Here is a 14316-nt window from a genome sequence, read left to right as displayed (position 1 = left end):
CATCCCCTTCTCTTTCTGAGAACTACTCAGATTCTATGGTTTGGATTAAATGCATTTGAAGCCCAAGCTGTTGCTGGGCAGCCACTTCATGACAAAATTATTCTTACAGCTCACAAAAGGCACTCCTACTCCTTTCTTCTAGCATGATCTGCAGCTTTTCTTGCATTGGCTCTTGAGCCTAATGTGGCCCTGAGAAAAGCTATAGACTCACTACACATGCAGAGCAGAAGCTACACACCTCACAGCTGGGTCACAGGTTCATGCATGCCACTGCAGTAGGCCTCTGCTATTACCTCAGAGAAAGCAAGAGGTTATTTAACTGTTTCTAAGCAAATAATATGCTGCCTTTTGAGCCATTCAGCTCCTGAATGGGAGCAGTTACTGAAGCAGTACTCTCTTGTGCTGTGAGGCCAGACTAACTTATACCTATGAAGAACTAGTAAAAAGGGTTGCGTTAGTCTTTCATGCTTCCTCATGGACTGTGCCATGCTCCTCCCAGTGACTTAACTCCGCCTGCAGTGAACAACCAATCCCTTCATGCACAGAGGTTTTCCACCTGTAAGTTATTACAGTGTCCTCATTGGACCCTGCTTATTTATCAGTTTCCTCCCATTTCTTACAGTAAATTGTTTTATTTAAATGCCTCTCTGATGCCCACTTTGCCCAACTGCACCTTTCCTGTCCCCCACCCTTTCCTTTCAACACAGATAGGGGGAGGGCATGTTGGCAGGGATTCAGGAGAGGATGGTAGTTGTTGTTATCATCTCTTCATTTTTCCCACAGTCTCCATTCCTTCTCTTTTCTTAGGATGTAAAAGAGATACACAATTTCTCAGGCCCAGTAAAATACCATTCTTGACCTATATATTTTCTGCACTATGTGATATTTACTTGCAAAGTACACTTCCCTGTTTATCTCAGACCGAATATTCAAATACTATTTGCTTTCCAAATCCTACATGTCTACAATTTACAGTGATCCCACAATATAAATACTAATAGCTACATAAAATTTAATTAGAGGAAGACAGTTCCTTACGCTGGGTAGCTCAGTATAGCATGGCTGAAATGGACCTTTTTAACATAATTTTTTCTTAGTGCTGATTTGGGTAGTGAAACATTTTGCATTGCTGGAGTTAGGAAAAGGAAATCAGTGACAGCAGGGACAATATGATCCTTTCCTGGTCATTTACTACCTTTTTCTTCCACAGAAAACTGAACATTCCAGATATGAGTAGACTCAGTGACCATGGAAGTCAATGGACACCTGTCAGCTGACATTAATGCTCAGACCCTTAATTACTTCCTTCTAACTAGGACAAAAATAACAAATTCCAAAACCTGTATGGCAGGTCAGAGGATGTTTGGTGAATGACAGGATCTTTAAAAGAATTTTCGCTATTTCTGTGATACCTAACTGCTCATGCTCACATCAACCTGTTTTCTCCACCAAAAACTATAACTTCCTCTCAGCCCTGCTTTCTCTCTCATTGAAGATGGATCTTTCATGCAATTACACAGAACAGAATCGCTGCTGCCTTTCAAAACTCCCCTAAAATCATTTGCATTTTAAAGCCACAACGTCTACCAGACACATCATTGGATAGACACACCTGGTGACCAAAAATCATTAAGTTTTCCCTAGAGGAAAATTTTGTCAACAGTGAGATACGAACAGAACTCTCAAATAGCATATACTTAGTAAAAGTTGGAAGACCGAAGACAAGATTTGCATGAACTCTGCCTGTAACCTTGCCATATTTCTAAAGACCCCTGAGTTCAAAGAATCCAAGGAGTGTTTCTAATATTTCAAGGCCTGTTGTTTGAAGATAGTCATCCAGGGAGCCAGGAAACCAAAGGTCCTAAAGTTCTAGATCTAACTGAGCTCAAGATCTGCAGCAGAGAGTTTGGATATTACTAAAATTTATTTTAATTGGGCTTCTTTGCATGATAGTGTGACTACTTATATGAACAGGGTCGGGTTCTGAAAGTCCTCTTGAGAGCAGTGGGCATGTTGGATGGTCCAACTGGTCTGAGGCTTACGACACTCCCTGTCCCATCCCAGGGCAGCCTGCAGGAGTGTGCTGCCAAGGAAAGTCAGACCTGGGAGCACAAACACAGATACGCATCAACAGACCCTTTCCTCAGCAGCAAAGATCACAAGAAGCAGGATCAGATTTTCTAGTACCCTCGTTCAATCATTCCGAAACCATTTTTTCAATTGGTACACAGCTTCAAAACCTTTCCTTCTGTTTGACTCACAAATGCAATGTAAGGTTCGTGTTTTTTCGCTTTTTCAAATAGCTTTTTGCAAACTATTTTATCCTGTGGTTTCAGCTGTGACAATTTCTCAGTAGACCAACCACTGATGGCTAAAATATTATTGTGTTTTTCTACACTCATTTTGTTGTCTCTAGCTGGTATTTCTCATTGTACTGTTCAATCTGTAACAGGACTAACCCTTCAGCTTATTTGTGTACAGGGCTAGACACAATAGGGCCCTGTTTCATAATTGTGTTGAGGTAATGCCCAAGGCTCTCAGCAAGAAATAATAATAAATGACATGACACAACTGTGCTGAGTCACACCTTTTTAAATCCCAGATCTTTTTGAGGGACACAAGAGCAGAGATAAAAACAGCCATGGGCAGCAAAGAGACCCTTCTGAAAACAGCTCCTGGTAACCATTCAAGTCAGTGGCCACATAGAACAATAGCACAGCTGTCAGATAAGTGGGATGCTTATAACTACACATAGAAAACCTACAAATTTCAGCAACAAAACCATTAGCCTTTACTACATGAGTGGTACAGGACCTGCTGTTTCAATAATGTTCTGCTGGGTTACATAAACCCTGTAGGGAAAACACAGTGAGGTCTGGCATCTATGCATTACTCCATCTATTTAGGGGCAGCTGTTAAACTACCCTGTTCAGACCTCAGACCTGGAGATGCTCTAATGGTTTACCAGTGTCAGTATATGGGAACTGTTACATGACCAGTGTGTTCACAAGCTTCAGTTTGCAATGAATACCTTATATCATCTTGCATTAATAACTAAAATAAAAGCTCTAATTTTTTACAGCTGCCTCAATCAGTCCTGCTCCTAGGCTATAGTCTCCTAAAATACCAAAATCACAGATCATCATCACCATTTCTGAATCATCTCTTTAGCTCGTGATCATATTCAGTGCAATCCTTTTACCAGGAAATTCAAAACTATCACATAACTGTTTTCTACCTAGTGGCATCAGTAACCCACATTTCCATGTAAAGTATATTCTGAAGAATGTTGTACATTAAGTTGACATCAGTGGAGACAAGTCAGAACGTATGTCAAAGATGGCGCAAACCTGAAACTAGTGTCTTTTCTTTCCTAGGGCTTTGCTTTTTGTTGTGTATTAGAGGGCTTTTAGGGGGTTGTTATTTTAGCTGTACTAGGTAGTCCTCCTAATTTGTTATGGCTTAAAAAATAATAATAAATAAAAAAATAATTTAAAAAAAGCAATCTAGGAATAGAAGAATTCTATTAAGTAAGTCCTTCCACATACTTGGTTTCCATGATCTAATATTCTCCTCATGTTCCAGCTCAGCTCTGTTCTCTCTTGATGAGGTCAGGGCTGAGGAAGTCTATTAGAAGCTGGTTTCATTTCAAGGGCAAGGCAAACTGAAGACCACTTAGTTCCCAAGACAATGCTTCTTCAAACTTGATGTGCTTGTAAACAAGCCAGAAACTAATGAGGTCACTGAGGAAACCAACTCTCCTTCATTATAGATCATCAATAATATTCTAGACAACGTTGAAAATAGTTCATATCATGCTGCCTCACTAACTTGTATTGTAATCTTTTAGTGTAGTTACTGTGGACATTGTTCGTGGCAATATCTTGAAAAAGCAATCAATACTTGCCAAGGGTGTACTTTCCCACCTGTTTATTCTATTATCCAGTCAGTAGGAACAGCAATCACTCAAGGTCATTTATGCATTGATATGTTGCTAATGATGAATATAGCTAGGAAGGGTCAAGACTGTTCCATGCTGAGTAATATGGAAGAAAAGATGCCCAAATTACCACCATTATAGCACATGAAGAAATTTTGCGTACATTGAAAAGAAAGAGGAAAGTGGACTTCCCTCCCTCTCATCCTACAAATAAAAACGTTGTGACAAATACTGAAAAGAAATGAACCATTTACCAAGTGGACCAAGCGGACCAAGTGTGTATGAAGGAAAGAAAAGAAACAAACATATTAATGATGTGGGAGTTAGGGTTTTGTGGCAGCAAGATAAAAAATATTTGATTTTGTGGACCTGGCAATTGGTATTCCCTCCACCTATTTTTGTATTGGTCTGTATTTTATGTTTGCCAAAAATATCAGTGCTGAAGATGTAAGATTTTGGTTTATGTCCATATACTATAAAGGAAGTAGAGAAAACTAATCTACCAATCCAGTGGCTGATGCTTAATGTCCATTCTTGCTTAGAATTCCTTCTGTCTGCTTCTCCTGCACTTCTGAGAAACCAAGAACTGTGTCATCCCCAGCATATACAACAAACCTTAAACAGGAGAAATTGAAAGTCTTATAGAGCATTTGGGAAATGCTCTCAACAATGCTACCCATCTCCTGCGGCAAAACATTGCAGCGGAGACAGGCGCAATACAGATTGAAACTACTGGCAGAGTGACACTGCAAAATACATGTGACTGTAGAACCAGAAATGGCTGTTTCTCTGACTGGAGGGACTGAACACAAGAGCACACTGTGAAAAGTATGCCAATATGCTGGCAGAACTGTGCAGCAGCAAGAACAAGGCTTATGCAGCAAAAGGAAAGTGAATGAATATATCATCTAAAATAATGAAGCAAAGTTAAATATATGTTCACTGCTGTTGAGTTACTTCCTGATGATATTAAAGAGCAATTTTCCTTTTGTCAAGAACAAGTACAACTTTTTTTTTTTTTTTTTTAGAGTCCTCCACATAGAAGCTAAATTTCTTTTAAGAACTTCAAAAGAAAAACAACATTCATACAGATAGCGATGGAAGATGCTGGACTGAGTAAACTAGCTCTGTCCAGTAGCTGAGGACAAAGAAAGGACTATGGCAGACAGACAACTATCACTCAAACTGGAATTAGCCAAGACATAGCAATAATACTCAGCTGGTAGACAGATATGTACACCATTATAAAAAGTCAACAAATCACACCATGATTCAGCTAGATGGCAAACTTCTTGTAAACAAACTTTTGCCTTTTTGAACTGAGTTAAATCAAGCTGGCCAACAGTGGTGTGCTCCAGGGGTCAGTATTGGGACTGGCCCTGATAATGTCTTTATTGATGATCTGGATGAGAGTATTGAGAGCAAGCTCAGTAAATTTCCAAATAGCACCAAGCTGGGAGGAAGTGTTGATTTGCTCTATAGAGGTTCTTACAGAGGGAGGGGTAGACTGGATTGATGATCTGAGGCCAATTCAGTGAGGCTCAAGGTGACCAAGTGCCAGGTCCTACACTTCACTAACAACAGAGGCATGCAATGCTACATTTGGGTCAGAGTGGCTGGCAGGCTGTGCAGAAGGAAAGGGATCTGGGTGTCTAGGGAAGGGCAGTGAAGCTGTGAAGGGTCTGGAACTTATGAGGTGTGGCTGAAGGAACTGGGACTTTTCAGTCTGGGGAAGAAGAGGATCAAGGGACACCTTACCACTCTATACCACCACCTGAAAGGAAGTTGTGACAAGGTGAGGGTCAGCTTCTTCTGCCATGTAACAGTGACAGGATGAGAGGCAGTGGACTCCAGTTGTGAGAGGGTAGGTTCAGATTGCATATTGGGAAAAATCTCTTCACCAGAAGAGTGGTGAGGCCTTGGAACAGCCTGCCCAGGGAGGTTGTGGAAAAGCAACACCCTTTTCAAGAACCATGTAGATACAGTATCAAGGGATATGGTTAGTGAGAGTGGTGGGGATGGACTGGTGGTTGGACTAGATGGTCTTTGTGGTCTTTTCAGACTTTAATGATTCCACAGTCCTGTGTCTTGATTTCTTGGCCCCAGATTGCCCATCTCAGCAGTTCAGCCCCACAAGTGGAAGCAGCACTGACAGAGCTAACATGAATAAATCCCATTAGTTGGTGACACATTCACCCACTGGGAACAGGACATCTCCACTGTAATTGCCACACCTGTCAGCCTTAGCACCCTGTCAGCCAGATGGAGCTGCATACACATTTGAGAAACATCAGTTCCACCCTGCCTTCTCCCTTGCTTAACTTGAACAAGAAACAGGAGGATTGAGAAGCATGCCTCTGGTTTAGATCAACTTCAGGCCACCTCAGGCCAAAGGCAAAGCCATCAGGCATCAGGGAGCTCCATTCCCTCCCCTTGCAATCCCATGGTGTTCATGCATAGGCACCAGGTTCCTTCTTAATCTCCATGTCATGCTACCCCACAAAACAGGGCACAAATTCTCCCTCTTGGGCTCCTTGAGGCAGGTTCAGTCAGTGCTCTCAGTAAAAGACAAATCCAAGCTCTGCTGTTGCTCAGAACCATTTCATTCTTTCAGCCATTGCAATCTGAGCCATGTTAATTTTGACTGTGTGATTTCCTCCAGCTAATCATCTGATCTCTAACCCACAGTCAAATTGAACAGCAAGAGTTACAAGTGAGGGAACGAAAAGCTTTTATTCTGCCTGTGCACCCCTCCTTCTTCCTACCTCCCAGCCCCATCTCTCCCCAGAATCAATCCAAAGTTATGGAACTAAAATAACAAGTTAAAGAGTAACAAATAGGGAGTATGGAAAAAGCCCGTCATAAAATGAGGTTAGTCATACCAGCATGAGGAAGCAGTGTGATTATACACACTTAACACAGAAAGATAGAAACAATAGGATTACTCACACAATCTCAAACTCTAATGAGGCGCATCAGTTACACTCCCACAGCAACCTGGAGAAAGAACAAGAATCAAATCTGCTGTTATCCTAACAAAGACTTGGCAAAAGGGTTGCAGTTGACATGTCCTACTTACTTATCACGTGCCACAAGGCTGCTAGGGAGTGCAGGGCTGGGTTTCTATATATGCCCTCCAACCCAATGGAGAAGGGAAGTGAAAATACATGTGGTGATTCTTCTAGCCACCTTCAGCTCCAGTACCATCCTTAACATAACCAGAACAAAAATGTGGGTATAAAGGCAATAGAGGATGCTCACAGATAGATAGTTACTGTTGTAGAGTCTCCTTCTATGGAGATATTCAAGACTTGTCTGGATGCCTACCTGTATGACCTATTGTAGGGAACCTGCTTCAGCAGAGGGTTGGATTCGATGATCTGTTGAGGTTCCTTTCAACCCCTGTGATTCTGTGTAACATAAAAAGGATTTGTCCTAGTTTTTTTAAGATCTGAGCTTACTTCTCAACAACTTTTACGCTCCTGTTTGAGCCTTCACATGAGCAAGCACAGCACTGAATACCTGCTCAAACTCTCCCTCTCCAGGACAAGAAATTAAGTATGTTCTTAAACGCTTTCCAAAATAAAGATGATTTCTCACCTGAGATACACCTCATGGGAAACTCTAAGGTTTCAAGATCTGTAATCATTGATTCTGAGACTGAAATACATGGAAATCAGCAGTTTACTTCAGGCTTACAAAAATGCTTTTCTGCAACTTCACATCTTTTTAACATTTATGTGCTATTGTGAAAAAACATATGAAGATAAATCTAAAATATAAACAAAGTGAACACAATTCATCTGATTTGTAATACTTGTATGTTATATACATTGTAGTATTATATATTATATAACAGTAAGCTTCATTAAATATTTCACAGAATGTTGTTGAAATTGTGTTGTCAAAATCATCAATTTGTGTTGATTCAGATCACTCTAATTAAGTGTTCATTCAGTTCATGACTTTGTGTGCTCTTCCCATCCATCCTTCTCTGCTGAAAAGCTTTCCTAATGCTTTCTGTGGCATCATGATAACTTATTGGTAGCATTTCTATTTAAAATTTCCTTCCCTTATATTAAAATCACAGGGGTTTTTTTTGGTTGTTTTTTCTTTTTTTTGCTCCTTGCCATTCGAACACCAACAGCATCAGAAAAAAAGCTGTTTTTTATCTCCTTGAAACACTTCAGTATGAGTAATTTCAAGGAAAATTACACATAAGACCCCTCAGTTTGTGCCCCCATCACTGCTTGAGATCTCCAAACATATAACTTGAGCACAGAGATTGACCCAAACTTTTTGCAGCCTCTTGGTGTTTCTGGTTATTCTCATCCCTGATGTTACAATACACTCTGAAAAGCAGTGTTTAATTGATCAAACAAGAAAAACAAATGCTTCCCCAAGGCAAAAATTCCATGAGCTTTTTGGATGTTTTCTATGAAGTTAACAAGCACTTCTGTCAGTACTTGGAAGTCTGACACCCTGTTTTTTGAATGGACTGAAGTACAGAAGAGAAAGCTTGAACGGGATTTTACAACAATTTCAATATGCTTAAGGTCAAGTCAGACTAAAATAATACTTGTTTTACAGCATTATTCATGAGAAATGAAGTTTGTAAAACAGATTTTATTCTCAAAATGCAGTAACTCCTGTTATAGAAATAGTGCTAGGAAAACAGAATGAGAATATTGTTATATACTAAACTTACAGAAAAGAGTGACAGACCATGCTATTGTAACCTTATTTTTAATGCATTTACGTTTAATGTTCCTACAACCAAACTCCATACATGTGGAAACATTAAGTGCAGCTTATGGACTTTTAGGGGCACAGTGCAGCTGCAGGGCTATAATCCACAGGTGATCCAAGCACAGGAAAGGAAAACGGCTCTTTTTGTAATGCCAACATCAATTAATGGCTTCATGCTGACATAGTGTAGGGGAATATAAGACTATTGAGAATAAGACTAATACTTGTTTTCCCTGATCAAATGAAAAACATGAAACCTGAAAAACAAAATCAGAACAGCAGTAACAGTAAAAAAGCTCTTCGTCTTTTCAAGGTTTTGCAATGGCAAAACCACTGGCAAGCTGGAACGCATCTCAAAGTCATCGAACACTTGAGTGTATCCTAGCTCTGTGCTCAAGATAAATGAATTAAATACATTCCAGTGTCTCATGCATGAATTTCCAAGATTTCTCCTTGCTATTGTCCCTTAGGGGGGGAGCATTCCAGGAAGAATGTTGTTCTTTACATAGAAACATGAAACACTAAACTTGAAAGGAGGAGACACCTGACTGGTACAGGTTTTGGTTGCTCAAGAGCTGGTGTTTTTCCCATCATATGTGAGATGCGTAAGTGCTCTGGCATGCACAACTATCTGAAAGCTAAGTGCTTAATACATGTGGTCAAAACACAAGATTTGAGATTTTAATTTCATGATGTTATTGAAAAAAGAAAAAAGAAAAAATCCACCAAGAATTTGGTTTCAAACTCAGCAGTTCAAATGGAAATTCAGCTCACATTCAGAAAACAAATAAGAAATAGTAATCTGTGTTGCCCAGTCTGCATGATATCAGGCAGAGTTAATCCTAACAAACTAAGTTAAATTGAATTCCTCTTTCCCTAGGGCAATCCAAGCCTGTTGAGAACAGACTCAAGGTAACAGACTCCAGTACAATCAAAACACAAGTCTTTCAGCCCTTGCCTCTATGTAGTATTTGTCTAAATTGCAGGCTAAGAAAATAACTTTACTTCTTGATCTGCAGATGAAGATGAATATCTGCTGGAAAATCTGATAAATAAGATGAATTTTCATTCTGGAGATACTACTGGGAGTATTTCCTTAGAAGATGATCACCTTAATCAAGATTCCCTTAGAATGCCTGGGCTCAAATCTATGGACATACACTGTGAATTTGTCAAATTCACAAGTAACCCAAGTTTTTCAGTACTGCTCATTTTTTACAGAAACTTAGAAAATCTGTTCCTCTGGGTTTTGGTTTTGAACAAAAATAGCATTCTGGGTCAAGTTTTGCCCTCAACCATATTCATATGTAGTAGAGACTGTGCTTTTATAGGGGTTCACTTTCAAGGAGCAAATGCTGTTCAGAAACCTGAGCAGAATTCAGCAGGAGAAAGTCTACTCACATTAAAGCCTGGAAGATATTCATTCATAATCCCCAACCTATGAACGCATGATTAAAACCTCAGATATACAAAAAAGCAGCTCTGAATGGTTGTTTCCTGCTATTGGCCTCTAACTTCAAATTAGTAAGACTACCAAATCACTTTCATGAATGAGTGGTATATCTAGAAACGATATTTTCATTTAATTTTCATTAAGGCTAATCATAGAAATCATAGGGTCGTGTTATTTACTACAAGTATTCAAAAGTGCAAAGCATCTTATAGGCATTCCCAGAACCCTTAAAGTTTTACAGTTTTAGTTCCAATGATCATGTATTGGAAAAATCAAAGCCAAAAGTGTTTTACTCATAATTTTCCTGTTTTAAAAGTATGAGACAACACGAATGAAGACAATTCCATGCAAACGACACAAACAATTACTTAATTTGAACCAGCACAGGTAGGCAAACAAATGAAAAACAGAAAGTAAAAGCTAATAATTTAAAACAAATGTAATAATGATAGAGTAATTAACCCAAGTACCTACTATGCCAATAACAAGAGACTCTTCAGTTCTCTGTGTAAGAGTTTGTAAATTCTAGTTTTTCGTATTGATGGGCTTATCCCATGTAATTTGGAGCGTTTAAAATGTGAGTATTCTTAGCTTCAGAGCTATTTCATATGGAAACAAAATGATCTGCAAAACTCACATTCTGATACAAACTTGAATTCAGATCACAGCCTACAGAGTCTGTATGTACTCAGATCTGCAGTTCAGCTTTTTGACTGCAATGTATATGCAATCAGAAAATAAGTAAAAAGATGTTCTCTAAACTAGCTGTATGAGGTTTCCCAACACAGTTTTCTGGCTTTCAAAGGTAAATCTACTTTGTCAATATAGCAAATCTCTTTGAAAGTGTTTTGAAAGAAAAAAAGAGGGTTGCTGTATCGTGGGCAGGATGTTGAACAAAGATGTTTTAGTGGTGGCAGTGGTAAACATCTCTCACCAGATCTATTTAGTAGTTATGCTTAGATGGCAATAAAAATGAAGGATGGATGATTATTGATTATGGGACAAAGCCCAGACTGGTGTCTGAATCGTTCAGTAATCTGAACTATGTAGACTACTGGACGCTCATCTGTGATACACAGTACAGGCTATGAGTTTAATGGAAGGAGTTATTACAAACAATGTCTCTTCTGCTTTATCTCAGCTGAACAAATGCAGTAAATCAGTATTAGGTCCAAACTGAAACTGCTGCTACAATCAGCAGCGGTAAGTACTGCAAATTAATTGAGATACCTTTAAAAGAGTTTTTAATTTGCACAGTTCCTGCTTACTTAGCATTGTCAATAAAATTTGGCACAGAAAAGAAAACATTACATTCACTCTCATATCTTAATTTAGTAGAAAACAACATTGAACCTACCTTTCATTCTTTCCCAAAAGCTCTCTGTATTATTTTCCTTTGCATCAAGGAAGATTGTAGTTTTGCTGTCATCAGAATCACCTCACTACGTCTATTTGAGAAGTACCTTAGTTTTGCAATGTCATTCACTATACCAATTGATTCCAAAGTGTCTGTTTATATAACTAAAAACTGTCTGTACCAGTTGACACAAAGGACTTTTGGATTTGTGCCCAAATTCTGACCATGGTCGCCACTACAGACCTGCAATTCCACTCACAATAAGGGAGATGTATAAAGAGAAACATATACTCCTCCAGCCCTGTAGAAACCTTACTGCATCTTTTAAATAACACCTGTTTGTTTTCACATGATTTAAGCTGTATACTGGTCAACGTTTAGCATACAGAAGTTATAACGAATGGAAGAACAGTCTTGGTGTTATCATCTCTGAACCCTGAAGTGTTTGGAAAAATCCTTCTTTATCTCTTGCATTTTTACCTGAACACTGATTACATAGAGGAGCTTTCAAAGGCTCAGCAAAAGAACATGTTTATCAATAATACAGACTTCTTTGGCTCATGGAGAAAGAGATATTTAGTTAACTACAGCATTATGAGTAAACATTCAGAAGATGAAAGCATCACTGCAGTCCCCATGTAATTGTGCCTACTGGCTTATGACTGGATATTCATCCAAAGCATTTTACTGCTAAGGGACAAAATCTTTGTGAAATGAATGTCTAAAAACACTCTTCAGTTTCATCCAGCAGCAACACAGAGTTAAATAACGTGTCTCTGAGTCATAAAACATGAAGCTGAACACCATAGCTGGCTGCAGGTTCCTTCCTCCACTCATGCCTTAATTGTGCAATCGATAATAAAGCATTTACATCAATAATTTCCAAGTTGTTAGCTCCAAGTCGACAGTAACCGAGGAAGCTTTGCCAGTTCTGCGGGGCTGTGTTTTCATAATGGTTTTGTTATGCCTAGAGTGCATCAATCTATAGATCAGCACATCTGAAGAGCAAATCCACAGGATTTTCCCATGAAACTATATTTTGTTCCAACTCGTTTGGATACAGCCTGCTTTCTCTTGAACTTGCTTAAGGAAAAAAAATCTCCAAACCTCAGAGAAGTATTTTATTCTATAAGTAATTCTGACAGAGCAGGGGTTTCTGAGTTTTTCCAGCACAGCTCTCTTGCTTTTCCCATTCCTAAAACTGTTTCCAAATACAAACCATTGAAACAATTCACAAATACACACCCTTGTGAGGGAATGAAGGTGAGTCTGAATAACGAGAGCCAGGTGAGGAAAGAGTAAAGCAGAGGACCAGGAGGTTGGTCCCTTCCTCAGCAGCATCCCTTAGCTGGCTGCAGACAGCCTTTGCACCAGACCTGAGCAGAGAGAGGAGCTCTTCTATCGAGTACAACGTGAGTCAGACAGCTGCTGCTTTTGCTGCTTGAAATCGTTTTGTTTACAGCAATGGGAAGGGAATTGCTAGAGCAATTAAAATAATTTGTTGTTTCATAATACAAGCCATACCAAGAATGACTGTTAGCTGCATTTCAGTCTCAGGTACTTGAAAACAAACAAACAATCAATCAGAAAAAGTAGCTTCTAATTTCACTGAGGATTTTTAGTAAAATAAACAACAACGAAAAACACCACAATATTTAATGCTCTTAAATCTCAGGTGCTGCTGTGCCTGGCAGACACCTGGTTCTCATTCTTGTTAGGGAGGAGCAGCCCCTTGCAGGGCCAAGTGGTGGCTGCAGGTGGACCCATACCACCCACCTGAGGTTTCACTCCTTGTTGACGGCTGTGAAGCCACAGGGAGCACACGTATACCTAAAGAATGAGAGGAGAGGTGAAATATGAACCTGCCACCTGCTCATCCTTACCAAGGCAGCTTCTTGGCAGCGCACTTTCAGATCTGTGGTGGGACACACAAGAGACACATTTACAAGAGACACGTTTCGGCAGTCTGACATCCGTTCAATGGTTTCTCCACAGGCCTCATGAGTAAACACCGAATGATGTCTCAGTTAAGGCCTGACTGGACCAGCAAGGGGAGATTTGTTTTATTCAGGTTTTTGAATTTTCTGACTGTATGTCTGCTGGCTTTGCATGGCAGAGTCGGAGCCCAAATAGATTGCACCTGATGGTGAAATATGTACCTGTCAAATCCAGAAATAACGCCATGACACTGATACGGCCCATCACAGTCAGTGTTTCTCAAGATCCAACTGTTTACAAGGAACTTTCCAAGCAATTTGTAGGGAAGGTATAACGATCTTTCTCTTTCACACAGAAATCTACAGTCCCACTGAGAAATACTGAAGAGTTGCATTAAATAATGTATGAGATGCTCGTGGACATTTTGCAGGAGGAAACATGAAGTCTACAGAATTAAATATCTCACCACAAGTTGTTTGTTCAGTCCTTTTTTGTTTGTTATCTGTTTAGAGAAGTAAATTAATCTTCCAAAGCACCCTTCCATGCACTGAGGGCCATGCCCACAGCCCTGTGCATCCCGTTCCATGCCCACCGCCCTGTGGTGCAGCCCCTTTCCCTGACCCCCAGCTGCCCCTACCCTGGCACAGCTCCATGCCGTTCCCTCGGGCCCTGTCACTGTCACACAGCACTGCTTCTCCGATACCTATGAGGAGCTGCAGCCACCATCAGGCCTCCCCTCAGGTGCATAATTCAGACTTGTTCTGTTAGCCTTCACTTGGCTGGTGATGACCCAGCCCTCTAACTTATCAAGATCTCTCTGCAAAGCCCCCCTACTCTCACAAGAGTCAAGACACCTTGATCTTCTGAAGGCTCAACTGA

General features: G+C 39.9%; 1 long non-coding RNA gene across 20 annotated transcripts in view; it reads right to left on the bottom strand.

Annotated features, from left to right (window-relative positions):
• The window catches only part of LOC107324179 (uncharacterized), a 44658-nt gene extending 32568 nt beyond the window's left edge, over nucleotides 1-12090 (bottom strand). For 2 of the 20 annotated variants that reach the window (XR_014946539.1, XR_014946532.1), the window contains exons 1-2: nucleotides 11500-12083; nucleotides 6890-6937 (exon numbers count right to left, since the gene is read on the bottom strand). This is a non-coding gene — a long non-coding RNA (uncharacterized LOC107324179). Of the gene's footprint in view, nucleotides 1-6889; nucleotides 6938-7019; nucleotides 7153-11499 lie in introns of those variants that run through there. The other 18 variants (XR_014946509.1, XR_014946522.1, XR_014946536.1 and 15 more) reach the window with 16 other exon arrangements.
• Nucleotides 12091-14316: the final 2226 nt, after the last annotated feature.

This window comes from Coturnix japonica, chromosome 1 (genome assembly GCF_054131305.1).
Source record: "Coturnix japonica strain WE chromosome 1, WE-NBRP24, whole genome shotgun sequence".
In the NCBI taxonomy this organism is placed as follows: Eukaryota; Metazoa; Chordata; class Aves; order Galliformes; family Phasianidae; genus Coturnix; species Coturnix japonica.
The sequence above is the reverse complement of the archived record's forward strand: the minus strand, read 5'-3'. Positions and strand labels throughout refer to the sequence as shown.